The 26,425-nt window shown below is 41.4% G+C and overlaps 1 protein-coding gene across 3 annotated transcripts in view; it reads left to right on the top strand.

Moving 5' to 3' along the window:
* Positions 1-11,585: 11,585 nt before the first annotated feature.
* Positions 11,586-26,425, top strand: part of RAB30 (RAB30, member RAS oncogene family) — a 93,244-nt gene continuing 78,404 nt past the window's right edge. Inside the window, exon 1 of one of the 3 annotated variants that reach the window (XM_061168435.1) lies at positions 11,586-11,751. The gene's annotated coding sequence lies outside the window, so the exon portion shown is untranslated. Of the gene's footprint in view, positions 11,752-19,878; positions 20,023-26,425 lie in introns of those variants that run through there. The other 2 variants (XM_061168407.1, XM_061168413.1) reach the window with 2 other exon arrangements.

Below are 26,425 nucleotides of genomic sequence, written 5' to 3'. Positions count from 1 at the left end.
GCAGATGTTTCTGTGGAACTCTTCTTGCTTTTTCTATGATCCAATGGATGTTGGCAATTTGATCTCTGGTTCCTCTGCCTTTTCTAAATCCAGCTTGAACATCTGGAAGTTCACGGTTCAAGTATTGTTGAAGCCTGGCTTGGAGAATTTTGAGAATTACTTTGCCAGTGTGTGAGATGAGTGCAATTGTGCAGTAGTTTGAACATTCTTTGGCATTGCCTTTCTTTGGGATTGGAATGAAAACTGACCCTTCCAGTCCTGTGGCCACTGCTGAGTTTTCCAAATTTGCTGGCATATTGAGTGCAGCACTTTCATAGCATCATCTTTTAGGATTTGAAATAGCTCAACTGGAATTCTATCACCCCCACTAGCTTTGTTTGTAGTGATGCTTCCTAAGGTCCACTTGACTACACATTACAGGATGTCTGGCTCTAGGTGAGTGATCACACCATCCTGGTTATCTGGGTTGTGAAGATCTTTTTTGTAGTTCTTCTGTGTACTCTTGCCACCTCTTAATATCTTCTGCTTCTGTTAGGTCCATACCATTTCTGTCCTTTATTGTTCCCACCTTTGCATGAAATGTTCACTTAGCATCTCTAATTTCCTTGAAAATATCTCTAATCTTTCCCATTCTATTGTCTTCTTCTATTTCTTTGCACTGATCACTGAGGAAGGCTTTCTTATCTCTCCTTGCTATTCTTTGGAACTCTGCATTCAGATGCATATATCTTTCCTTTTCTCCTTTGCCTTTAGCCTCTCTTCTTTTCACAGCTATTTGTAAGGCCTCATCAGACAACCATTTTGCCTTTTTCTTGGGGATGGCTTTGACCGTCGCCTCCTGTACAATGTCATGAAACTCCATCCATAATTCTTCAGGCACAGATCTCCTGAGAAATCTGTATGCAAGTCAAGAAGCAACAGTTAGAACTGGATGCGGAACAATGGACTGGATCCAAATTGGGAAAGCAGTAGGTCAAGGCTGTATTTTGTCACCCTGGTTATTTAACTTATATGGAGAGTAACTCATGTGAAATGCCAGGCTGGATGAAGCACAAGCTGGAATCAAGACTGCTGGGAGAAATTTCAATAACCTCAGACATGCAGATGGCACCACCCTTATGTTAGAAAGCAAAGAGAAAGTAAAGAACCTCTCAATGAAAGTGAAAGAGGAGAGTGAAAAAGTTGGCCTAAAACTCAACATTCAAAAAATGAAGATCATGGCATCTGGTCCCATCACTTCATGGCAAACAGACAGGGAAACAATGCAACCAGTGAGACTTTATTTTCTTGGGCTCCAAAATCACTGCAGATGGTGACTGCAGCCATGAAATTAAAAGACGCTTGCTCCTTGGAAGAAAAGCTATGACCAACCTAGACAGCATATTAAAAAGCAGAGACATCACTTTGCCGACAAAGGTCTGTCTAGTCAAAGCTATGGTTTTTCCAGTAGTGATGTATGGATGTGAGAGTTGGAGTATAATGAAAGCTGAGCACTGAAGAATTGATGCTTTTGAACTGTGGTGTTGGAGAAGACTCTTGAGAGTCCCTTGGACTGCAAGGAGGCCAAAGCAGTCAATCCTCAAGGAAATCAGTCCTGAATATTCATTGGAAGGACTGATACTGAAGCTGAAACTCCAATACTTTGGCCACCTGATGCAAAGAACTGACTCATTAGAAAAGGTCCTGATGCTGGGAAAGACTGAAGGGAGGAAGAGAAGGGGACAACAGAGGATGAGCTGGTTGGATGGCATCACTGACTCAAGGGACATGAGTTTGAGCAAACTCTGGAATTGGTGATCGACAGGGAAGCCTGGTGTGCTGCAGCCTTTGGGGTTGCAGTCAGACACGACTGAGCTAGTGAACTGACTGCTTTTTATTCAAAACCTTTTAATCAAATGCTTTAGTTACCAGCATGGATCATATAATTCATCTATTTCCCTAAAATAAACTTTATTATACACCTGATTTAAGCAATACGTGCTGTTCAGTTCAGCAGCTCAGTCATGTTCAACTCTTCGATCCCATGAATCGCAGGACGCCAGGCCTCCCTGTCCATCACCAACTCCTGGAGTTTACTCACGTCCATCAAGTTGGTGATGCCATCCAGCCATCTCATCCTCTGTCGTCTCCTTCTCCTCCCGCCCCCAATCCCTCCCAACATCAGGGTCTTTTCCAATGAGTCAACTCTTTGCATGAGGTGGCCAAAGTATTGGAGTTTTTCAGCTTCAGCATCAGTCCTTCCAATGAACACCCAGGACTGATGTGGCTGGATTATATTCTTTATTGAATACAACTACAAAGAAAAGATTTTGAAAGTTTTTGCTCTGTGTCTTGGAACTGCAGCAAGAAGTATTGAGCACAATGGAAAGAAGAGTTAGAACACAAAAATGAGGAAGGGGGAGAATGTGTATTGAGCCCTCATTTTAGAAAGCTGTTTTACCTTGGTGCTTTCAAGTAGAACTAGGTGAAGAGGTGAGTTCATTAAAAATACAGATTCCTAGGGACTTCCCTGGTGGTCTAGTGGTTATGATTCTGTGCTTCCACTGCAGGGATGTGGGTTTGATCCCTGGTCAGGGGACTAAAAGGGTTTCCCTGGTGGCTCAGTGGTAAAGAATCCACCTGCAGTGCAGGAGACACAGGTTCAATTGGTGGGTGGGAAGATCCCTAGGAGGATATGGCAACTCACTCCAGCATTCTTGCCTGGAGAATTCCATGGACAGAGAAGCCTGGTGGGCTTACAGGCCATGGGGTCGCAGTCAGACATGACTGAAGTTCCTGAGCACCCACAGTGGACTAATAACCCACATGTCATGTGGTGTGGCCAAAAAAACAAAAGTAAACAAAGATCCCCAGATCTTGCTGTAAGCAGCGTAGGGACACCAGAATCTGCAATTTTTGACATGTATCCCAGGAAAGTCTGTTGCTAAAGCCTCTAGACTACACTACAGAATTAATACAACAGAAGACAATTTGGTTTTCAGGTTAGCCTATTTTTGAAGATAAGGCAACAGATTTAACAGCTAATTTTCCTAAGCTATCTTACTCACTAGTCTTAGTTTGGGAAACCAAAAGCCACTCCTGACTTGAAGGCAATTCGTACAAGCGATGCATTTGGAACTTCTTACAGACCTAATGTTCTTAAAAGTGGGCCATAAAGCTTGAACTCACTTCAGGTATTTGCACACCAAACCCTGAAAATGGTTTTATTTTAGACAATACTTTCCTTACTCGATCTTTAAACTGTCAGTGGCAGAGTCCCTTAGTTAATTGTAAATTATGGTATAAATATCACATTTATGTTATACATATTTACATAAAGCTTCATTTACTAAACTAGGTATTTGGTAAAGTTAAAACTGATGGGACATTAACTTATAACATCTAAAGCAAAGAATCATACTCATGCTTAAAAATGGTTTAATTTTTGAAGGATATTATGTACTTTCAGTGAATCCTTAAATAGTGAGTAGATTTGCAAAAAAACATGTTTTTGCATTACAGCTGATAGGGATCTCCACATGCATTCAATTCTCACAGCAGCCCAATGAGAGAAGTAGTACTCCCACTGCACAGATGAATCTGAGGCATAGGGTTAAACTTGCTCAGTCAACCCAACGGACAGAAGCGCAACTTCAACCCAGGATGACTGGCTCTGAGACCACGCTCCAAGCCACCACACTACACTGCCTTTTGAGTGCTTATAATGTAAAATAATATAAACAAATGCGGTGTGACAGACCTCAGCCAGCAGAAAAATATTTTAACAGCATGTCCTGCCAGTGTTATCAGAGGAACTGCTTTCCAGTTATCTGAACTGTCAAACGCACTTTAAGTGAACTCTGCAGACTGAGCAAGTATTAAAAAGTAATAACTAATCACCTTAAATAATTAACTCAGCAGTAAAGAGGGGTGTCAAGTAACTTTTCTGAATCTCTCTGGGCCCACAGCCAACAATTATTCTCTTTCTGTTAACACTGTTTTATCTTTCCCTCTCTCCAGATGGTTGAAGAGGTGGGAGATTGTGAGTCTTAAATTTGCTAAAGATAGGTTATCAGCTTGAACAGTCAAGTTTTAGCCTAAGACGGGGCATCCTGCTGGGTGTAGAGAGGCTAGTAACTCATAGCAGACAATTCATGGGTAGCCACAGTTTGTCTTTCCATGGAAACACCTCAGGTCATTTCTTCTGGTGCATCTCATGAAAAGCAGTGAGATAACATTTGGACATACTGTGTTCCTGTGCCAAAATCTAGAAGTAACCAACTTCCTATATTTTTTGATTATGCAAAATCTTATCTGTTTCCCTCTTTCGCTGACATCTTTCCATTTATTCTGCCAGTTTAACTCCCAGAGGGAAACAGTAGCTTATTTACATTACTGGGTAACAGAATGAAAGTTCAAGTTATTGAAAATTTAGTTCCTATTAGTTAGAATTGGATTTACCACCTTCTGTGTAGGGCCTGGTTGCCCTATAGTTGCTTTTCCCTCCATATATATTTTCCTTGATTTTCACAATCATACCCTCCTCGCTTAATGACACTAAAGAATTTGACTATCTCAGATTTCTCCTCCTCTAGGTAATGTATAATGATAAAACCATAGCTGGGCAAGTCACAGACACATCCTATTCAAGTCTAACCTCCTGGTTCAAGTGAGCACCAACCATCTTTTCTAAAAGAGGTTGTGAGGATCCCAGGCAGTAGGGCTAGAAAGAATTAATGTACAGGTAATAAGGGCAGGCTTCCCAGGTGGCTCAATGGTAAAGAATCCCCCTGCAATGCCAGAGACATGGATTTAATCCCCGAGTTGGGGAGATCCCCTGGAGAAGGAAATGGCAACCCACTCCAGCACTGCCTGGAAAATCTCATGGACAGAGAAGCCTAGTGGGCTACAGTCCATGGAGTAGCAAAGAGTTAGACATGACAGAGCATGCATGTGAATATAAAGGGCAGATATCACCTATAAGAACATGTCATTTTTCAAAAGCAGCTGAGGCTCACAGTCATTGCTATGCTCTTTTTGGAACTGTCATACAAACCGCTATTCCTGGAGTACATGAGTGCGTGCTCAGTCACTTCAGTTCTGTCCGACTCTACAACCCTATGGACTGTAGCCCACTAGGCTCCTCTGTCTGTGAGGATTCTCCAGGTAAGAATACTGGAGTGGGTTGCCATGCCCTTATCCAGTCCTGGAGTACAAGTTTGGTTAAATGAAACAACTGAAAACTGGGAAGGAAAAATACTTAAATCAAATGGAAAGCATCAAGCAACATGCAGGGGAAAAAAAAAAATCACAAAAGTACTTCAGAGCTCTTGCCCCTTTTCTCCTGGCCCTATTTCAGTGCAAGGTAGAATTTTAAGTCTTGATTCCTTTAGGAAACAATCAGACTGCCATGAAGTATAGAAAGTGATTTTGACCTCTAAGTAGGACGATTTAAATACAAACTCTCTTTTAATCCCACACGCCCTCTGTAAACAATTATTTCTTACCTCTTTTGGAGCCAAACTTCTTAAAGAAGCTGTCTACATATGGTACCTACTTCTTTCCCCATTCCCTTCACTCAACCTTCAAACTCCTGAAATCTGGCTTCCTCTTAGTACTCCATAAATCTTAGAATTTCCACACAAGAACCCCAAACAGCAACAAATTCAAAACAGGTTCCAAGAATGAGGAAGATGAGTAAGCAGAGTTTATCTGGAAAACCAGAAAATCCAGGACACATCTTTGGCAAATACATTGCCAGATGAGATGCAACAAAAACTGTTCATCTCAGAACTATCAAGAAACAAGCAAACAATTTTAGAAAGACACAAACATGAATACTGAAAACAGACCAGCCATGGGACTGAAATTCAAAAGGCATAATGCCTAACATTAAAGATACAAACAGTAAACAAGAATTGAAATGGAATTCTTCCATTGAGACTGTCAAATGTAAAATAAATAAATGTAAAGTTCATCATCAAAAACAGCACTTAATTTTCAATACACTGTCAATTTTTGCATCCCATTACTAGAAAAGTATTCCACTGAAATAGCACAGGACTGATAGGGGTCATTGACATCACACTTACGTAAGATGCTGCTTAGCTGCAGTTAAGCAATTGCAATAAAGTGCTCTACTATGTCACTGTTATTTGCAATACACTTTTATACATTACCACTTAGGCAATTGCTTTATTTCAGCATGTTTAACATTTAAATTAAGGTTTTTTGTAATTTTTCTGTCTTAATATAAAAGGCTATGAAACATTCACTAGGAAATGGCTCTATACATATGCTAACATTGAGTCAAGAGCATAAATGCTCTTCAGTTCAATGTGGACAACTGCCAAGAAACTATGAAAGATTCTGCTTAATACTAATGACTAAAAAGTCTGATGGTACAAGGTAAGGAAGGAGGAAAGCTGAGTTTTATTTTGGCTCAGAGGTGGAAAAAAAAGATAATTTAGATTATGTCAAGGGTTATGGTTACTGAACTTTACCTTATGAAGGTGGAGTAACTCAAACAAGTCCCCAGGCTATTCCATTTATAAGCACCTATGTGCCAAATTCACCAAATCATGGCTTAGGAGTAAATAGATGATTTTGATGAACATTTCCTAAAATGTTTTAAGACAGAACTCACTGAGGATTAACCTTTACAGCAAGTTCAAAAACAATACTATAAAGAGTCCATAATCGAACTAAGAATTATATGGACCTACTTACATAATTGCTGAAAACTGTACATCTCTGCAGTTTCCTTAAGTGGCTATATTCATGAACATATTTATATTGGATTAAGTTCAGATTTATATACATATTCTTGCAAAGAAATGTTGTTCTAGTGCCACTTTAATTATCCAAATCTACTAAAAACTGAGAAATAAAAATCACGGAAAGCTCATTTTTCTGGTTAATTAAACACAGCAGCTACAATTATACCAACCTGTTACAAAAACAACAGTGGGTCAACTAAACAAGACTAGAAAACATATGTTTTAGTTTTCTGAAAGCTGTTAAAGTAAAATGTGTAAATATGAAATATTAGTTTCCAGAATAAGTTAAAAATCTTCCTCAGAAACTCCAAATGCTGAACCCTGTATAACATGTTCATCTGTGTCCACTTTAAAAATAAATGGTGTAGAAAACATTTAACTCAATATAAGCCTATCCAATATAATTTTGGTAAAATGTTTTTCATTTTCCCCCTTAAGTTTTCTTGTCTTAATTCTGTGACCAACTTAAAATAATTCTTACTGTAACTGCTGGGGTTTACATCACCTTTGGATTGTTGGCATTTCATTTCTGAGAATGGTTAAGAAAATTGATTTTATTTTGGAAGAGATAAAGAAAGGCAATGTAACTGATAGCTGCTGTCTCAAATTTCATAGCTTGAAATATAAAAGCATTATTTTAGATCTCTGCAAGCATGAAACAAGTCTAACATTTTTCATAATTTGAGACATCACCTTTTAGAGAATTAACTAACTACACTGATTCTCAATGAAGATGGGGCCTAATTTTCATAACCAATTGAGGGTTTTTTTAACTATACAAGTACACAAGCAAAATTTTACTGTTATGTAATTTTTTCAACTTCAGCTACCCCAGGCACTACCATGACAACAGTAACAGGAATTTTACATTCCTTACGTGGTACGGGCTGAAAAAAATTGTCTTATATCATAAATCTATCAAAGGAGAAACTGGAATTATACTTTGTTAAGAATTTGGTCATACAAGTTTGACTTACCAACAAACTGTGAGAAGAGTTCATCTAAGGTAATCCCTGTCCTTGGGTCCTAAGTACTTTGAGACTACTTTTTAAAAACTAAAAAAAAACCCACAACAAATTTACATGTTCCAAAGTCCTCTACTAAATGCTTTACATAACTTTGTTTAATCTTCACCATCATCCCTGAGACCTAGAATGTTACAAATTTACTATAAAAAATTAGCAAGCCATTCAAAACAGATCTGACACTGAAGCAGCAGGAACACAGGTAGGCCATTAATACTATCCAAAACACTAAAGTCAGTCTTCACATACCACCTCTAAGAGGATCTCCTATAAAAGAACTCATGGAGTGCTTGACTCTTGGCGTTGCTTTAAAATTTTCATATATTTGTTCTCTGCTTTTATTCTTTAGCAGATATGGATAAAAAGAATGTTACATGGTTTTGAATGTAAAGATCACAAATTTAGTAATGTCAAAGAATTTGCAGCTGAAAAAGATATTCTCTTTATATATTATGTACCCAAATACCAAGAATACTACAGATCATCAATAATTTTTAAAAATTAGGATTGAGAGCAAGGAGTTAAAGAAAAATTATTTTTCAGAAATTCAAATATCTTGTTGATTCCGTCTAGATACTTCAGTTTAATTATCTGAATAACTTTCCCATAAGTTTGTCACAGCTCTGAGCTTACTGCTGTGTCTTTTGCGATCAGTTTCTTAGACCAGATTTCACTCAAAGAAATTTTCAAGAAGTTAGGATATTATGGTATTCTTAAGGTAAAATTGATTCCCCCCACCTCTACCATGCATAAATTAATCTTTAGGTCATCTACACATCTTGAAAATTCATTTATGAATATATTAATAAATCTAAAATCTTTATTACTCATGTCACACACCATAAAAAGCTACAAATCTGGGATGTGGAAGGCTGCTCTACCCTTCCACTGTAAACTCACCTGTAGTGTTTTAAAGATATACAACAGCTGGTGACAACCCTGAACAAAAATAATTCAGCTGGGTGAATGGGTGGGAAATAGCTTCACATATCTAGAGTTCCACAGGTGATCCAGACACTTGACCCTATTGAGAAAACTCTTGACCTAACAACTAACTCAATACTCTTTAATGAGCTATCTCATTAATATATATACTCATAAATATAATACAAATCAATGTCCTAACTCTCCTTTGAGATAAAAAGAAGGTAGGTTTATCTGCGTAAGGCATTCCTAACCGCACTTCTGTTTTCTTCTTTACTTTGGCCACACCCCACAGCATGTGGGATCTTAGTTCCCTGCTGCTGCTGCTCACTTGTGTCTGACTCTTTAAGACCTCATGGATTAGAGCCCCCAGGCTCCTCTGTCCATGGGATTTTCCAGGCAAGAATACTGGAATGGGCTGCCAATTCCTTCTCCAGGCATCTTTCAGACACAGGGATCAAACCCACATCTCCTGTACTGGCAGGTGGATTCTTTACCACTGAGCCACCTGGTAAACCTGCACCTGTTGCATTGGAAGGTGGAGTCTTAACTACAGGATCACCAGGGAAGTCCCTAACACAGTTTTTATTCTAGAACACTGAGCTTATTCTTTCAGAAGTTGGCATCATCAACTCCTGTAATACTAATTTTTTAAACAAAATATCCACATAGAGTACATACATTTTTTTCCTAAAAGTTAAGGGTCATGGAGTTGTTTTTTGAGATAATAACTAGATTTCTTTATGGCTTGATGCCCATTAGATATAAGGCTGAAAAAAATTTCTAACTACCCAAACACATGACAAATTACAGAAATCACTATATTATACAGGTCTCATTTCTCTCATACAATGTTTCTGAGAAATCTGCTGGGTTCCCCCGCCCCCAGCAATTTTTTTTACAGTAATTCAAATTGAGGAGGTTGTTGCTTATATAAAGAAGTCTCTTACAAAATGAACAAGTTCATATGAGACACAACACCACCCATGAATCACCAACCCCTAAAAATAATTTGTATGAGTTTGAAAGGGAGCCTAAATGTAAATCTGTTCAGTCTATTTTCTCTCTTAAGGTTAAAACATGTCTATAGTTTTACAAAGAAACATAGATCACAAAGAAAATACCACACATTTTGTTCCTTTTCCTATACTTACCAACATTACTTGTAAAGAAGGTAGTTCTGAATAAGAAATAATGCCATGATTTCCATGCATAACTGAGACCAGCACATACTACCTTTGTTTAAAAATGAAAGCCATTCATCTGATTTGTTCCTAGAAAAATGGCAATATGTAAGATCATTCTTTATAAAACTGCCTTTGTAATTATCATCTGCATGCATCTGAGAGATGTTTTGACCATGTTTTTTTCATTTATAACCACTCTGACTAGTCCTTCCTTGATACAATAATCCATTTATCAGCTATAATTTTAACTCCTAACAAGTGAAGTGCATAACCCTACTGACCCAAAGTGATGTTATGTTTTCAGGATAATATGCAAAAGGAAAGGAGAAAAACAGCACTAATATATCAGCCTTTTTAGCCCTTCCGACACCCTCAGGAGCAAAGAAAATTTTTCATCTTTTCATTGTGTAGACAGACTCTGAAAAAGAACAAACACACAGCATTGTTTTAACAACACAAATGGAGAAAAAAAAAATACAGTTCATTCGAGATACTGGGCAAAACAACTTAAAAGACCAATGACTTTAGTTTCAGCTACTTAGTTTGAAAGCAAATTAGCTGCTAAAGTAGTGGTATATATGGAGTTCTAGAAATTAAACACTAATTGTATTTTTAAAATAAGTTGGTGGTCCATGGTCCTGAAGATCCCGTCTGGGCAGTAATTTCAGTATGCACTCGGTTTATTCAAGAACCCTCTTACTCAGGAACCAGTCTCCAGCCGTCAACAGGCCGATCATCAGTATTCCCTTTTAAAGTCTCCCTGCCTTCGCTGGTAAGTATGAAGGTGTCATTTTAAACAGGGACTTTGTGTTTTCTTTACTGCGGGGCCAAAGCGCCGTTCCCTTCCAGCTTAGCTACCTTTTAACATCGATGTCTTTGGAACCTTTTGCAAATCACTTCTGCATGAAAGACCAATGAGGGTCCGACACCTTGGGAAAGGAGTAAGGACGGTTGGAGAATGACAAGACAATTAAAAAAAAAAAAAAAATCTGGGAGAGACAGCCCAATTCCTTAGATAGAAGCTTCTGCGACCAAAGGCTAGAGGGTCGCCACCCGGGATGCCCGCAGCGCACCCCACTCCCACAGGAAAAACACAACCGTCCCTTACTATCCTGTCAGCGGCTCAATTTGCTGCTCTGAGCCCAGAAGTAAACTGACTCCCTCAATCCCTTTGTCACAACGTGGGGCAAGAGGCGTAGGCGACCTCCGCAACTCCAGCAGGGCCGTAAGGCCGAGGCCCACTCGGCCTCTCATGCCGCCACCAGCCGGACACGTCCTACTCGGCCCCAGACGCCGCCTCCATCCCCCGGTGCCCAGGTTCGGAACCCAGGCTCACCGACCGACTTGTCCTCCTTCTCACTGTCCCCTCTGCACCACCACTCGGCTCCCGCGTCCCCTAAAAACTCAGCCGGCGCCGCGGAATCGTTTCAGCACCCCTAACATGGCTGCCGTGCCCACTTCGCTCCCTTCGCCCTCTCCAGGCGCGTCCGACCGTGGCGCATTTTGGGCATTGTAGTTCCGGCGGATAGCCCGGCTGTTCCGCCTGGCCTTGAGAAAACTACGATTCCCAGAATGAACCGCTCCTGAGCATGGCTATTGGGGCCTTTAGGACAGTGGGATGATGTCATTGCAAAAACCCCACTGCATTCATTGTGCTACGGTCTATCCACCCCCCTGCTGCTGCTAGGCTTGCGATTGCCGCTCGCTCCAGCTGAGCTAAGCGTAGCAGCAGCACCAGGGCAAGGACTGACTTCAGCCTTTGGACTTAGGACATCGCAACACCCTCCCTTGCTTGCGTGACTCATTCGCACATCTTTTCTGTTTATGCCTGGGGTGGGGAGAAAAATCCCAAACCAGGTGAGTTGAAGTGATTTATTCAAATGATTCTACCAAGTTATTCCTCCCGCTTAGTTCTCAAGGCTTTCTTTTGGGAAGATGGGGGTGGGAGGATTGGGAAGGTTGCTCGCAAGCGCTGCTAAGCGAAAAGCTCTCTGCAATTTGGGTCACTGCAAAGAACAACTCCAGCAGCCTTCCCCCGCCAGAGGACGGATGCTTGCCAATTCCCTAGTCGCAACTCCCCTCAACCTTTTTGAAGGCTGGGAGAGGGAGCTGGGTTGGGGAGGATGTTGGGAAGTGCTCTTGGAAAATAATCAGAGGAAGGCAGTGGTGGGAGACTGCAGTCCTGTCACATACGGCCCGAGTGCTGGGATTTGAGTGGGAAGGGGTGATGCGTGGGGAGACAGGGAGACAGTGATTTCATGTGGTCGCACTACTTTGGAACATTTCGTGTCACTTGGGCGAGCACACACTATTCATTTTTAAGATGAGCGTGCGTCTGAGTAGGTTAAGTTTTGTGGGGCTTTATTTTGTGTGTGTCTACGTCGTTTGTCTCGTCGCCTTTTCTGCCGGTTTGAGGTGACAGTGTCCTTTAATGGTGCACTCCGTGCCAGTCAGAAACATTTCACGTGTCTGGGCAAGGTTCTTTGAGGCTGCTGGAAGCAACATTTTGTTGAGTGTTTTTCCTCTCCCAACTGCAGGGTTTCAGGATTGTTTGGAAGTGGAGCCGACAGATTTGTACTTGTGCGAATGTTTTAAATTACATTGCAATAGGCTTCTTGCCACTGACATTGGTACCCTAATGAGCTGTCCTTTCCTGAGGCAGTCACCAGTCACAAATAACGGTTTGAAGAATGGATCATTAGGGTTCATTTTTAACGCATCAGGGAAAGGAAAAGTTAGAAGCACTGTTAACCTTCATTTGCCATTACTGAAATGTACGGCATGGAAGAGTGATCCTGGACTTGGAAACTGAAAATCACAGTAGAGCTTTTTTGGCTTTTTGGTTTTGTTTTTTTAAACAAACTGACACGTCTAACAGGACAGAGAGCATTTTGACCCATGTGATATTGGCTCTGTTCTTGTAAGAGTTACTAGGATGATTAGTACAATAAATATGTCATTTTGGAATAAACAGCTGGCTGACTCCAGAACAGATGGGGCCAGTCTTAGCTGAGAGATCTACAACCTTGGAAATGAATGGACTTGGGGTCAACCACACCCCCTCTTGGAATGTCAAAAGGAGAAATGCCAGAGTGTTTTATGCTTAACTCCAAAATGCCAAACCTTTTCGGAGCCAAGTCAGCCACTGGGGGAAAGTCATCACTGGTTATCTTCTGCTGCTGAACCAATTTTGTTCATTTTTAATTCAGACCGTTAGGTCTCTGAAGTTACAGCTGGGTGATGCTTCATTCCATGCCGCTTGTTACTGAATGCAAAGGACAGTCCATTGTATGGGCTTTGTAGTAGAGTGATTTATTGGAATGCAATGAGCAGCTTTGGGATTTGGGAAAAGATGGTCTGCCTGGCTTTGCTTCTCTCTGTGTCCCTCTGTTGCTTATTGTCTGCTTTCCTGAGCACCCCTTCTGCGCTGTCTTCCTTTCCACACCCCTCTGTGTCTCTTGAAGTTCTTCCAGTTTCTCTCCCTGTCTGTCCATTTGCAATTCTCATTTTTCCCTCTGTGTTTCAAAATCTCCCTATCACCAGTATATCACATCTCTCTCTAAGAGTCCTTCCAGGCTCTGGATACCATTCCATCTCTTCTCTGCCTCACCCAGAACCTCCAGGGTAATTGAGACTTCAAATATTTCTTCTACTGAGTCCTCATGGAAGAGGCTTTGCCTTTTCTTCTTGCAGTTGGTGCTTGGCAGGATGAACAGAATGAACCTAACCCCTTGGCCTGGTTTGTGGCTTCTGTCACGGACGTAATTGGGCTCCTGCAGCCCGAGGAGGACAGTGAACTGTTACAGTTGAGTTCATGCTACTTTTCCTTTCATGGGTACATGTTCTAAGAGCTGCCGGAGCATTACAAGTTTTGGGGTTTTTTTAAAATATAATTTTCTTTATTTCTTTATTTTTGGCCATGCTGGGTCTTCGTTGCGGCGAGGGCTTTTCCCGAATTGTGGTGAGGGAGGGCTGCTCTTGGTGGCGGTGCCGGGGCCTCTCATTGCAGTGGCTTCGCTTGTTGCAGACCTGGGCTTCAGTAGTTGCAGCTCCCCGTCTCTAGAGCACAGACGCAGCATGCGGCGCACAGGCCTAGCTAGGCGCACAGGCCTAGCTGCTCCACGGCACGTGGGATCTTCCCGGACTGGGGATTGAGCCCGTGTCTCCTGCATTGGCAGGAGGATTATTTCCCACTGAGCCACCAGTGAAGCCCCTGGCAAGGTTTTTAAATGCTCTACACAAAATGTTGTCCTAATTCTCAGAGAATCAGTAGACTTTGAATGGCTTCTTCCTAATTTATTACCCACCCCCCACCCCACCAACACACACACCCCCCGCACTTGCCTGTTGCAGTAAGTCTTTTCTGCTCCCTTCCCTGTTGATGGCTGAGGAGCAGGTCCGAGTGAGCAAACTGCCCATTTGGGTTTTTTTTTTTAAGATGCTTGGAGCTGAAACCGCTTTTCTTCCTGTCATTTCTTCTCCTTTTTGGCTGAAAGAAGTTTGTTATTTTATACCCACCGCCCCATTAAGGCAAAGGAGGTGGTAGTGGCTATGTTTGTTTGTATAGTAAGAGCTCCTCTAGGCAGGGGAGGTCTCACTGCTGTCCTTCTGGAGGCAACTAGTGTGACAGGCAGATTCAGAAGCTCTCCCGCACCACCTGAGACCTCACACTCACCATCTTTTCATTCCGAATTTTCTTCTAAGTTGCTCCCTCTTCTACCCAGGCTTTTTAGTGTTTTCGGGAGGAGAAATGAGCTAAATGGGAGGTTAGTTTTGGCCTCATTTCTGCCATCTCTGTGACCTTGAATAACTCTGCATTTCTTTCTCCCTTCGTTTAAATCATTTGCAAAGGGATAAGGATCCTTGCCCCTTTGTTTACTTGGCCTGGTGACATGGCCCCAGCCTGTCCTTCTTAACAACAGATATTGTGAGCAGCTAGATCTTCCCTTGTAGCTCAGTCGGTAAAGAATCTGCCTGCAATGCAGGAGACCCGGGTTTGATTCCTGGGTCGGAAAGATCCACTGGAGAAGGAAATGGCAACCCACTCCAGTATTCTTGCCTGGAGAATCCCATGGACAGAGGAACCTGGCAGGCATTAGTCTATGGGGTCGCAAGAGCTGGACACGATTTAGTGACTAAACCACCACCACCTCTGTGGTCTGAGGACTGGGTGTGTGTGTGTATGTGTATGTGTGCTCAGTCGCTCAGCCCTGTCTGCCTCTTTGCAACCCCATGGACTGCAGCCCAGTCTCCGTGAAAAGAGATGCTTCCACCACCATCATGTAATTTATGTTCTGTTAGGGGAGATAATCTGGAGAAGGAGATGGCAACCCACTCCAGTGTTCTTGCCTGGAGAATCCCAGGGACGGGGGAGCCTGGTGGGCTGCCGTCTATTGCGTCGCACAGAGTCGGACACGACTGAAGCGACTTAGCAGCAGCAGCAGCAGCAGCAGCAGGGGAGATAATCATTGGAGAAGTAATTGCAAGTGTGATGAATTCTCCTGCCAAAGTGGGATGTACAACAAGGTCGGAGAGGAGTGGTTAACTTGGTGTGCTTCCCTTGTCTGGAGGAATCAGGGAAGGCTTCCTGTAGGAAGTGACATTTCAAGAGACTTGGAGAGTGAGAGGAAGTAATTTAGGATGGCAACAGCGGGTGCTGAGATGAGGACAAAGGGTGTTTCTAACATGGAAACTACACATTCAAAGTACAAAGGAAATAGATGACTATAAGTATTTAAAACTTAATTAGTTATGGGGGTTAGACAGTTTATGGGGGCAAAACAAGGAGAGAGAGACCAGAATGAAGAAGAATGAAGCTGGAGAGGTGGACAGAGTCTAGAGAGGGGGCAGTTTTCTGAGTCACTGGTGAATTTGGTCTTTATCCTAAGTGAAGGATTTTAATTAGCTAGATGAATTCCATATTCAGGTAGGATGATATTAAAAACATCACCTTGGCTGTTAAGTTGGAGAAGAGACTGGAGAGAATTAGCTAAAGCGAACACAAGATGAGATGGAAAGTCATTTTTGTAGTATACCTGTGGGATGGTGGTGGCCTTGGATCTAGGGTGGTGGCCGGGGGCTTGGAGAGAAGGGAAGAGATTGGGAGACACTGAATTTGAAGACTATAGTTGATACAGTTGTTGCTAGATTGGGTGTGGGGATAGAGAAAAGATTCAGTTAAGATGACTTCTGTTTTCCTTAAGCTACTGGATATATCACTTACAAGAGAAAGAGGACATTGGATGGGGACCAGATTTTTATTTGTTTTTTCAAAGGGGAGGGACTTTTGGACATACTGAGTTTGAGGTTCCATGAAGACATCTAAGATCTCTAGCTCACCTTGTCTGTATGTAGAATGCATCATGGTGGAACAGAAGAGACCTCTGGTGAGGCTTTTTAAGACTAGCAACTACTTATTTATGAGTTTAGACACATCATATTCTTTTTGTGAACTTTAGTTTCCTCATCTGTAAAATATATTTATTCCACTAATTTATACTGATCCCTGGCAGCTGTATGTGCCCTGTGTTAGGAATACAGCATTGAATAAGACAGTGTTTGCTTTGGAAAAATTCACATAGGTGAGGGAGAGGAATATAAACAAATAACCACACACAGGGAGGTTCGTTGGCAGTGCTAGAAGAGACAGTCCCAAGGGAAGTTTTCATGCTTCTTTGGGGGCTCAGGTCACAGGGGGTGACCTGTGACCTGAGACTTGGAGGTAAGAAACAACTCTCCAGACTGAGTCCCTATGCATCTAATAGACTGCCTTGCACAAACTGGGGACTCTCTGAATGTTGTCGATTGAGTATATTAACCTAAGTCATAAGGATGCACTCAAAGGCAGGAAATATCAACACATCGGAAGAGGGCAATTAGTAATACAAATATAAAATGTAAAACGCTTTTAACAAATGCATTGATATGAGGAGACCTGAGCCTGAGGAGACCTTTGAGATGTTTTGTGGATGACTTTCAGGGAAAATTTAGAATTATTTCAGACCTGGTTTCTTTGGGGGCTGAATTTCCTTTATTCCAGTTAGTTTCTCAAAAATAATTTTGATTGTATAGAATGCCATAAATAATGGGTTTCAGACTTTTATAGGTAAGTGAAAATACAAAAAATTAAGATAAAATTGGGTGAGCTTTTGCCAACAGTTATTCTTCTATAGTTAAAGGTGTTTTTAAAAATATGTCCTCCTTTATCTCATGAAATAAAGTGTATTTAATACCAAAGCTTATAGAAAGACCATCATTTAAAAATTAGAAATATATTTAGCTTTGTGAAAAATTCTCTACATTGTCTTTTTTTTTTTTTTTTCATTTTGTTGCAGAATAGTAAAAAAACAAGCCAAATACCAGAATGTTATAATAATTTATGGAGCCATTGCCCTATTTTCTTGGCTATGGTGGAAAGGTGGCCCATCTCCAAATAAGAAGATTTCCAAGTGTGGAAGAATTTTATGTGGACCACAGATAATTTATTTTCAGTTTCTTCTCTATAGGAATTCAACTCTTGAAAGCTAGCTAGGCCTCCTCAAGATGAGTCTAAGGTCGGGCTTCGGACGATCCTCAGGGAGACCATGAACCCCAGAGATCATATGTTGGTGTGTGTGTGGGGGCATGTGTGTGAGAATGAGTCCACATGTGCAAGTGTACATTTTTTCTATTGCTACATATGTGTCATTGGACAAGCGACTTAACCTCTTTGAACCTCTGTTTCTTTACGAGATTGTTGTGAGGTTTAAATGAGACAATATGTTTTTTGAAAATGTCTGATACTATGCCTGGAATAGCTGGTGTTCATTGAGGCTGTTTTTGGCATTATTCACTATTTTGAATATCTTATTGATTGACCGATGCTTTCCTGGTACCCACAGTGACATAATGAAGAGGAAGATATCTCAGTGTAACTAGACAACCGAATGCAATGGCAAGCACACACCCGCAATGGGTAGAATTCTTGCCAGAAATGTTTAACCTCAATCTAATCATGAGTAAATAATCAGGCAAATTCAGAGTGTGGGACATTCTGTAGAGCAGCCGGACTGTGATCTTCAAAAGTGTCAATGTCATCAGAGAGAAATAAAACAAAAGAAAACAAAATGTATGGGGGACTAATCTAGATTAAAAAAGACTAAAGAGCTACGGCGGGCTTCTCTGGTGGCTCAGAGGTAAAGAATCTGCCTACTAATGTAGGCGACATGGGTTCGATCCCTGGTTCGGGAAGCTCCCCTGGAGGAGGAAACGGCAGCCCACTCTAGTATTCTTACCTGGAAAATCCCATGGACAAAGGAACCTGGTGGGCTACAAGGCCATGGGGTCACAAAGAACTGAACACAACTTAGTGACTGAGCCAGCATGAGCAAAGAATTATGACAACCAAATGCTGCATGCAACCCTTGATTGGATACTGGACTTAAAAAAGAAAAAGCTATAAAGGACATTGAGGGGACAGTTGGGGAAATTTGAATGGGAGCTGCATGGGAGATAATCAGTAACAAGGTTAGTTTTCTTGGATATGGTAATGATTCTGTCTGCGTAGCCTGTCATCTGGTGAATATTATTGTTCAAGTCAGTTGCCCATTCCTCAATGTCATCTTTAGGAATGTCACAGGAAATCTAGAAGACATCAAGGCCTGCTTCAGAAGATAGTGATTGTTTTGGTCACTGCATGTATTTAGTCAGCTTATGGGCTGGAATACTGTTTGTTGGCAGATATTGTAGGTGATCTTTTCTGTCCTTTCTGACCACGATTCTGTCATTCCCCACTGCAGTTGCCGCTCTTTATTTCTAGAGGTAATGATGCAGGTGGCTGTTTCCTGAGTAAAAAAGAGAGATAAGCGGGGGAATAACTCAGGAGTAGAGCATTTGACTGCAAAGAGGAAAGGACATAAAAGAGGACATAAACATATAACTTAAATTAGTTTTTTGATTCTAGACATAAGAGAAATCAAAATCCATTACAGAAATGTCTGATGAACCACAAAGGGAAAATTCCCTTAATTCCACCTCACATAGTCCACTGTTGTGATTTTGATGTGTATTGCTGTCATTTTCCAGCCTCCCTGATAGCTCTGATGGTAAAGAATCTCTCTGCAATGCCAGAGACCTAGGTTTGATCCCTGGGTCGGGAAGATGCTGTGGGGAAGAGAAGGCAGCCCACTCCAGGATTCTTGCCTGGAGAATCCCATGGAGAGAGGAGCCTGGTGGGCTGCAGTCCGTGGGGTCACAAAGAGTTGGACACAACTGAGCGACTAAGCATGTACACACACGCTGTCATTTTCCCTCACATGTATGCTAATGATGTTATTATAATACGTATCCAGCTTGCTCTCTTTCACTTAATGTATTTTGGGCTTTTGCCCCATGTATTTGCATCTTCCTCTAACTTACCCTTTTCGGTGGCCGTCAGACACTGCTGCAGTGAGCATTTGAGCGTGCATCCTTTCGTAATAAATTTGTGGGAATATTTCTGTAGGATTCATTTCTAAGAGTAGAAATGCTGGGGCAAAGGGCATAGATATTTTTCATTTAAACTGCCCCCTGATTTAAATTCTTATCACAGTCTTTGAAGTGTCATTTTTATACCTTTGCCAAGTTCATTAGCCACTTAGACTAGCCTCTCTTACTAAGGGAAGGAAGTTGTAATGGTTTTGTGATCGCTGTAGTAAAGATTGCTACATCAATAACATGGAAACCTCTGGAAGAGAGAAATAAAATATATTATCCCAGACTGCAACACAGCATGATGTTTAAAAAGTGAACAGGAACAGTAACACAGTCGAGAGTCTTCCCCCAGAAAATTTTGCAGGGAAATTTTATTTTTGAGTTAAGGTTAACTTCACTAAAATGCAGACACCGTCGACCTTGAATTGAAAATCATCTCTTCTGCTCACTTCCTCTCCATCTCCGTCACGCAGCCACATAAGAAAGGGGAATTTAAACTCTGCTGTTTTAATATCTGAAGCTGGTGGCTAAAAGGCCTGATTTTTCATCTTTCTGAATAGCCAGAGAAGCAATCCCAAGGCAGATTTTTGGCATTTTTTTGAAGAAAAGGCCTGAGTTTAGGAATGGCCATCAGTGACTCACTGTTCTGCAGAGACCCTGGGATCACTGAGCTGTGAGGTATTTCCATTCTTTTAACCAGTTATTTTCGTCCTTCTGCGGGTGGGTTGGGCAAACAGAAATTTGAGTTGTGCGCTCAGTGGGTAATTCATTTTTTGAAACCTCAGTTTATTCATCTCTAAAATAGGGATTACTTTGAGGCTCAGATGAGATAATCTGTGTAGTAGGACTTTTGCTAATTTTGTTGTTGTTCAGTCACTGAGTCGTGTCAGACTCTTTACAACCCCATGGACTGCAGTATGCCAGGCTTTCCTGTCCTTCACTATCTCCTGGAGTTTGCTCAAACTCATGTCACATAAATTCGCAAATTTATGTGCACATGAATATGTGCTTTTGTTAAGGTACTGCAGTCTCTGGCTGGGCCAGCTCATATTAATCGTGTCTCTAATTCCAGTGGCATTTGTAGCCACAGAGACTTTCTTTAGGTATTCTGTCTCATAATGTCTTACCATTACTTCTTCATCCAGTATTTGTGAGCATAAGCTAAATGCAAATTCCTGTACTGGGTGTTCTGATAGGGAAACAAAGGTGGAACCCTCCCGAACTTTCCTTCTCTGCTTTTATTCTAGGAGATTAATATTTTATTAAGTCTTCAGTAACATGCTTTACAGAGGTGTGTTATGTATGCTATCTTATTCTCTCAACCTCACTTGTAGATTCCAGCTCCATTTTCCCATGTAAATGAGGAAATAATTCTTAGTGATGTTAAGTAACAGTTCTGTTTTGCTTTTTAAAAGGTTACCAAACTTTAAAAAATTCACAGATGTAGGCCCCAGGTAGTTCTTCTGCAACCAAAACCTTACTGAATCTCCAGGTGTTTCCTGTTTTTGTCTTGTCATCTGATCAGAAGTGTAAGCTTCCTGAAGGCAGCACTGTCTGGCTGGTGGCATTTACTTTGATTTGATTTGTGTTGGCGGTGCTGCTGGTAAAGAACCCTTCTGCTAATGCAGGAGACATGAGACTTGGGTTCAATCCCTGGGTCGGGAAAATCTGCTGGAAGAGAACACGGCAACCTACTCCAGTATTCTTGCCAGGAGAATCCCATGGACAGAGGAGCCTGTTGGGCTATAGTCCATAGAGTCGCAAAGAGTCAGACACGACTGAAGTGACTTAGCCCAGCACGTAGCGTGGTTAGAGGGCAGGAGCTTTCTGTAGATCTGCTGAGCTGGTTGAAGCCATGATGGGAACTCTGACAACACCTACTGGATGTCAGGTGATTCACATGTTTTGTTTGATTTTTTTTTTCCCGCAACTTATTTTGATCAATTTCAAACATATAGAAAAAGTGCAAAAATATTACAGCAAAAACTCCTATACCCTTCATCTAGATTTATTTGCTTTCCCATCCTGATTGTGTGTGCGCGCGCACACACACACACACTGACATACACATTCATTTTGTTTTTTTTTCAAAATCATATGAAAGTAAGTTGCAGACACCACAACACTTTATCTCTAAGCACTGAAGTGTGTATGTCTAAAGAACAAGGACATTCTCCCCTGTAACCACAATATCATTACATTAGAACAATAATATTTTTCAGATTTCCCCAGTTGTTCCAATGATATTTCTAACCTTTTAGGGGAAGGGGGACACAGAATTTAATCAAATGTAGTTGTGTTTCTTGAATTTCCTTTAATGTGGCTAAGTTCCCCTTTTTTTTTTTTTTTGTCTTTCATAACATTGACAGTTTGAAAATTCTAAGCTGCTTTGTAGACGGTAGGTTGGATTTGTCTGCTGGTTTTGTCATTCTTATACTCAGGTTAAACATTCGCGATAAGAATTCCCCATAGGCGATGCTGTATCCGTCCCCTTGCATCACATTAGGGTGACACATAAATGTCAGTTTGACCTAAGGCTGGTGATGGGAAGTTTGTATTTTGAATGTGGTGGCCTTGCCAGATCTATACATTGTAAACGAACCCTTTTCTCTTTCTAATTAATAACGTCTTTGGGGTGATACTGTGAGATTGTTTCAATCTCCTGTTCCTCAACAACTTTTATCTCTCTGATTTAAACATCTATTGATAATCCTGGCCTAGATCAATTAACATCTATAAAAGGATGATTTTCTATCTCGTTTTTTATTTTTTCTATTTCGTTTTTTAAACTTTTTATTTTGTATTGGAGTATAGCCGAATAACAATGTGATAGTTTCAGATGAGCAGCGAAGGGACTCAACCACACGTATACGTGTATGCATTCACCCCCAAACCCCCCTCCCATCTAGACTGCCACGTAAGGCTGACAGAGTTCCCTGTGCTATGCAGTAAGTAAAAGCATGATTTTCTAATTCTCTCTTTTGTTCTGTATTTGTTTTCCAGCATTTTTCTGATAAATTAGCTTTCAACTCCCCTACGCTTTTATTTACTTATTTATTTTTAGTTTCACTTGGATTCCTGGATTCTTCCCTCACCCCCATGTGTTATAATCCATTTCCAACCTTCTGCCTCCCCTGCTCCCATATTTATGCTTTTTGATACAAAAATTGTCTCAAATTTAGCCAGTGGGAGCCTATTGAGCTCCTGATAAAGTAGGTGGGATTTTTGCCTACTTTATGAAGTGAGGAAATTAAAGCTCAGAAGATAAAAGGAACCTTCCCAGTCATGGAGCTAACAGCTAGTCAGCAGAAGAGGCTGTGCCTTCTCTAGTAGCTCAGATGGTGAAGCACCTGCCTGCAATACAGGAGACCCTGGGTTCAATCCCTGTGTCGGGAAATGGCAGCCCACTCCAGTATTCCTGCCTGGAGAATTCCATGGAGAGAAGAGCCTGGCGCGCTACAATCCATGAGATGGCAAAGAGTCGGACATGAGTGAGCAACTAACATGCACACACACAGAAGAGGCTGAATGCAGACCCAGTTCCGACTAACTCTGAAGAGGTTCCTGCTGTTGATGCTGTCTCCCTTCAGTCCAGAAGCAGAAAAACCTGATGAAACCAAGTTAAGAAGAACGCACAAGCGTTGCGTCATCATTGCTAATAGCAAATGATTGGAGACCACCTAAGTGTGCATCAGTGGGAAGCTGGTTAAATAAATGGGTATGTTCACAAAAGGGAAAGCTATTAAACTACCAACAAGAATTAGGGTTTCTCTAAGTGCGGATATGCAAATATCTCCAAGGATATTTTAAGTGAAAGAAAGATGGGTCCTCCACACCCCTCAAAAAGAAGGCTGATGCAGAAGAGTGCATGTTTTGTGAAAAAAGTAGGGGGTTAAGCAAATACATTTGAATTTACACATAGGAATCTGGGAAGGATATAAAATAACAAAATGGTTACTCATACCAGTGCAGTAGGAGTTGGGTGTGTGTGTGTGTGTGTGTGTGTGTGTGTGTATGTAGTGAGATTTCTTAAAATTTACTCTTTTATTTGATGCTGGCTTTTAAATGACTTTCTTGAGATAAAATTCACAAGAACTGTATGTATTCAGTTGTTTGTTTTAGAATGTTCACAGAGTCATGCAGTCATCACCAAAATTAATACTTAGAGCAGAAACAAGGCCCTGTGTTTCAAGTCTCAGTCTGGTGCCCTTCACCCGGTGGGCCTCAAAGTTATTTGGGCGTCCTGGTTGGGGAAGGCATTCAGTAGCCCTTAGCTGTTATTTGGGAGCCAAATTGAAATTGACCTGTGGCATATGGGGGGCTTCCCAGGTGGCACTAGTGGTAAAGCACGTGCCTACTAATGTAAGAAACATGAGACTTGGATGCTATCCCTGGGTTGGGAAGATCCCCTGCAGGAGGGCATGGCAACCCACTCCAGTATTCTTGCCTGGAGAATCCTACAGACAGAGGAGCCTGGTGGGCTATAGTCCAGAGAGTCGCAAAGAGTCCGGCATGACTGAGAGACTAACACTAGCATTTGAACAACATTCTCTTAACATCTCTTTTCTTCCCTTCCCTCTCCTCCACCACACAACCACGTTTCTGATTTTTGTCTCAGAGAGCCATTTGAATTAGCCATGAGGAATGTTAATTGTTTCAGCAGACAAAAAGAAACTCCAATAAGTTTTCCTTCTAGGACTTAAGAACTCTACTTTCTAAGAGCTAACTTTGGAAGGAATGTTTCTGGTCTGCAAAATTTGGAGAGCAAGCTCAAAAAGAATTCATGTCCAAAAGGAACTAGGAGTAGGGCGGGGAGCTCAGTTTCCTTTGAGACGGATTGAAATAAATATGTCTGTCTGAAATAGTCATAAAGATCTATTTCTTTTTTCATCATTTTGCTAAAAAGTTCAAACTTGAATGATCAAATTCAAGACAGACTCAGCCCAGGCACCAAAAAATAACACCCCTCAAGTCATCCTGATGAAAAAATGTGAGATCTTTGACAGGCTGCTTTGTTCAGTGAGGTGGTCCTCAGTACAACATTTAAGTTTGTCCCTTTGAAGTGGCAAAATTTCCAACATCCAGACCTCAAGATTTCAGGAGAGTGAAACCAATCCAAATTCATTGTTACTGCTGTGTAGTGTCTTTCTGTTTTGACTGTTACCTGTAATGAATTGTTTGCTCTCAGAATTCTGCATAGTCTTTGCCTTCAAAGTTATCATGGCCAGAAAACTAAATGGCCTGTTTGTATGTGCAGTAAATTCCTTATTATGTAACTTTATAATCATAATACTGGCATACTTTTTTTTTAAGTTTATGGTGTGCCAAGTGCTGTGCCAACTGCTTTCCATAAGTTATAATATTTAATTGTGGCAAAAACCACATAAGGAAACTGAGACTCTGAGAGCTTAAGCAACACGCCTAAGATCATATGAGTAGGAAGAGGCAGATCCAAGACCAGAAACCAGGACTGTCTACTGCAAAGCCTGTGCTTTTCTGCTGTGTAATACTGCCATTTTGCAAATTCTTGCCTAGGCAATCCCACAGACAGAGGCACCTGCTGGGCTGCAGTGCATGGGGTCGCAGAGTTGGACATGACTTAGCCACTGAACAACAACTGTCTTATTTACTTGATAGGTTTTTATTAAGTGCCATCACGTGTCAGGCACCTTGAGAACTATAGAGATGACTGAGACTCATTCATTGTCTTTGGGAAGTTCACATTTAGTAGAGGAGATAAAAGACAGACAAACCTCTATACACTCATGTTCACATCAGCATTATTCACGATAGCTAAGAAGTGGAAGCAGCTCAAGTGTCCATCAACAGATGAATGGATAAGCAAAATGTAGTATGTGCATGCAATGGAACATTGAATATTTATTCTGTGTATTCAGTCTTGAATGTATTTCAAAGCTGAGTAGCCTTTGAGGGAAATTCTGAACACATGCCACAACATGGATGAACCTTGAGGACATTTTGCTAGGTGATGTAAATCAGACAGAAATGGACAAATATTGTATGATTCCACTTAAATGAGGTACCTAGAGTAATCAAACTCAGAGAGACAGAAAGTAGAATGCTTGCCAGGGGCTGGAGGAGGAAGTAATGGGGGGAGTTGTTGTTTAATGAGTGGAGAATTTGGGTTTCACAAGATAAAAAAGTTCTGGCAGTTAGCTGCACAACAATGTGAATGTACTTAACACTGCTGAGTTGTCCACTTAAAAATGGTCAAGGTGGGGGACTTCCTTGGTGGTTCAGCGGTTAAGACTCTGAGCTTCCACTGCGAGGGGCACAGGTTCGATCCCTTGTTGCAGAGCTAATATCCCACATGCTCTGTGGCACAGCCAAAAAAAATGGTTAAGGTTGTAAATTTTACATTGTGTGTGTTTTGCCACAATTTAAAAAGCCAAGCAGATACCCCCTGCTGCTATATTAATTAGTGAGAGAGGAAGGGCTAATGACATCATGGGAATCAGAGACAGCTTTTTAGACAAGGTATAACTAGCTGGGTGGTAGAAGATGGGTAATTTGTGTGGCAGATTTGAGAAGCAAGGGCAACCACAGTGAAAGGAACTGTGAGCAACATTATAGAGGCTATTTGGCTTTAAGGTCTAATTCCAGCAAGCAACAAATTCCAAGTACATAGCCGTGTGACCCAGCCACCTTCTACGCAGGCAGAGATTTAAATACAAAGTCTAAACCAGGTTCTTGTGGGGTGCTGGACAGGGACTCCTTCATGATTCACTGAGTAAACATTTGTTTGGCACACAGCTGCTTCTATGCACGGCACTTTATGTGTGTTGGTGGGTTTTATACCCCCAACAGCTCTGGAGTTATTAGTAGCCCCAATTAACAGATGTAGCCATTGTGACTCAGAGAGATAAAGTAATTTATCCAAAATCACATGACAGACAGGTAGCTGAAGACTTCACCTGGGAAGCCACCAGGCTATACCGCCTCCCCTTGGGAGTGAGTGTGAAGTGATGTCTGTCTTTGAACTCACAGTCAAAGTGGCGTGTGACTGCTGCCACTTCTCATCTTCTCGCTGATTCTGAGGCCACCTGGGCTGAATCTTCTT

This window comes from Dama dama, chromosome 2 (assembly GCF_033118175.1).
Source record: "Dama dama isolate Ldn47 chromosome 2, ASM3311817v1, whole genome shotgun sequence".
In the NCBI taxonomy this organism is placed as follows: domain Eukaryota; kingdom Metazoa; phylum Chordata; class Mammalia; order Artiodactyla; family Cervidae; genus Dama; species Dama dama.
This window is presented reverse-complemented; position numbering and strand designations above follow the sequence as displayed.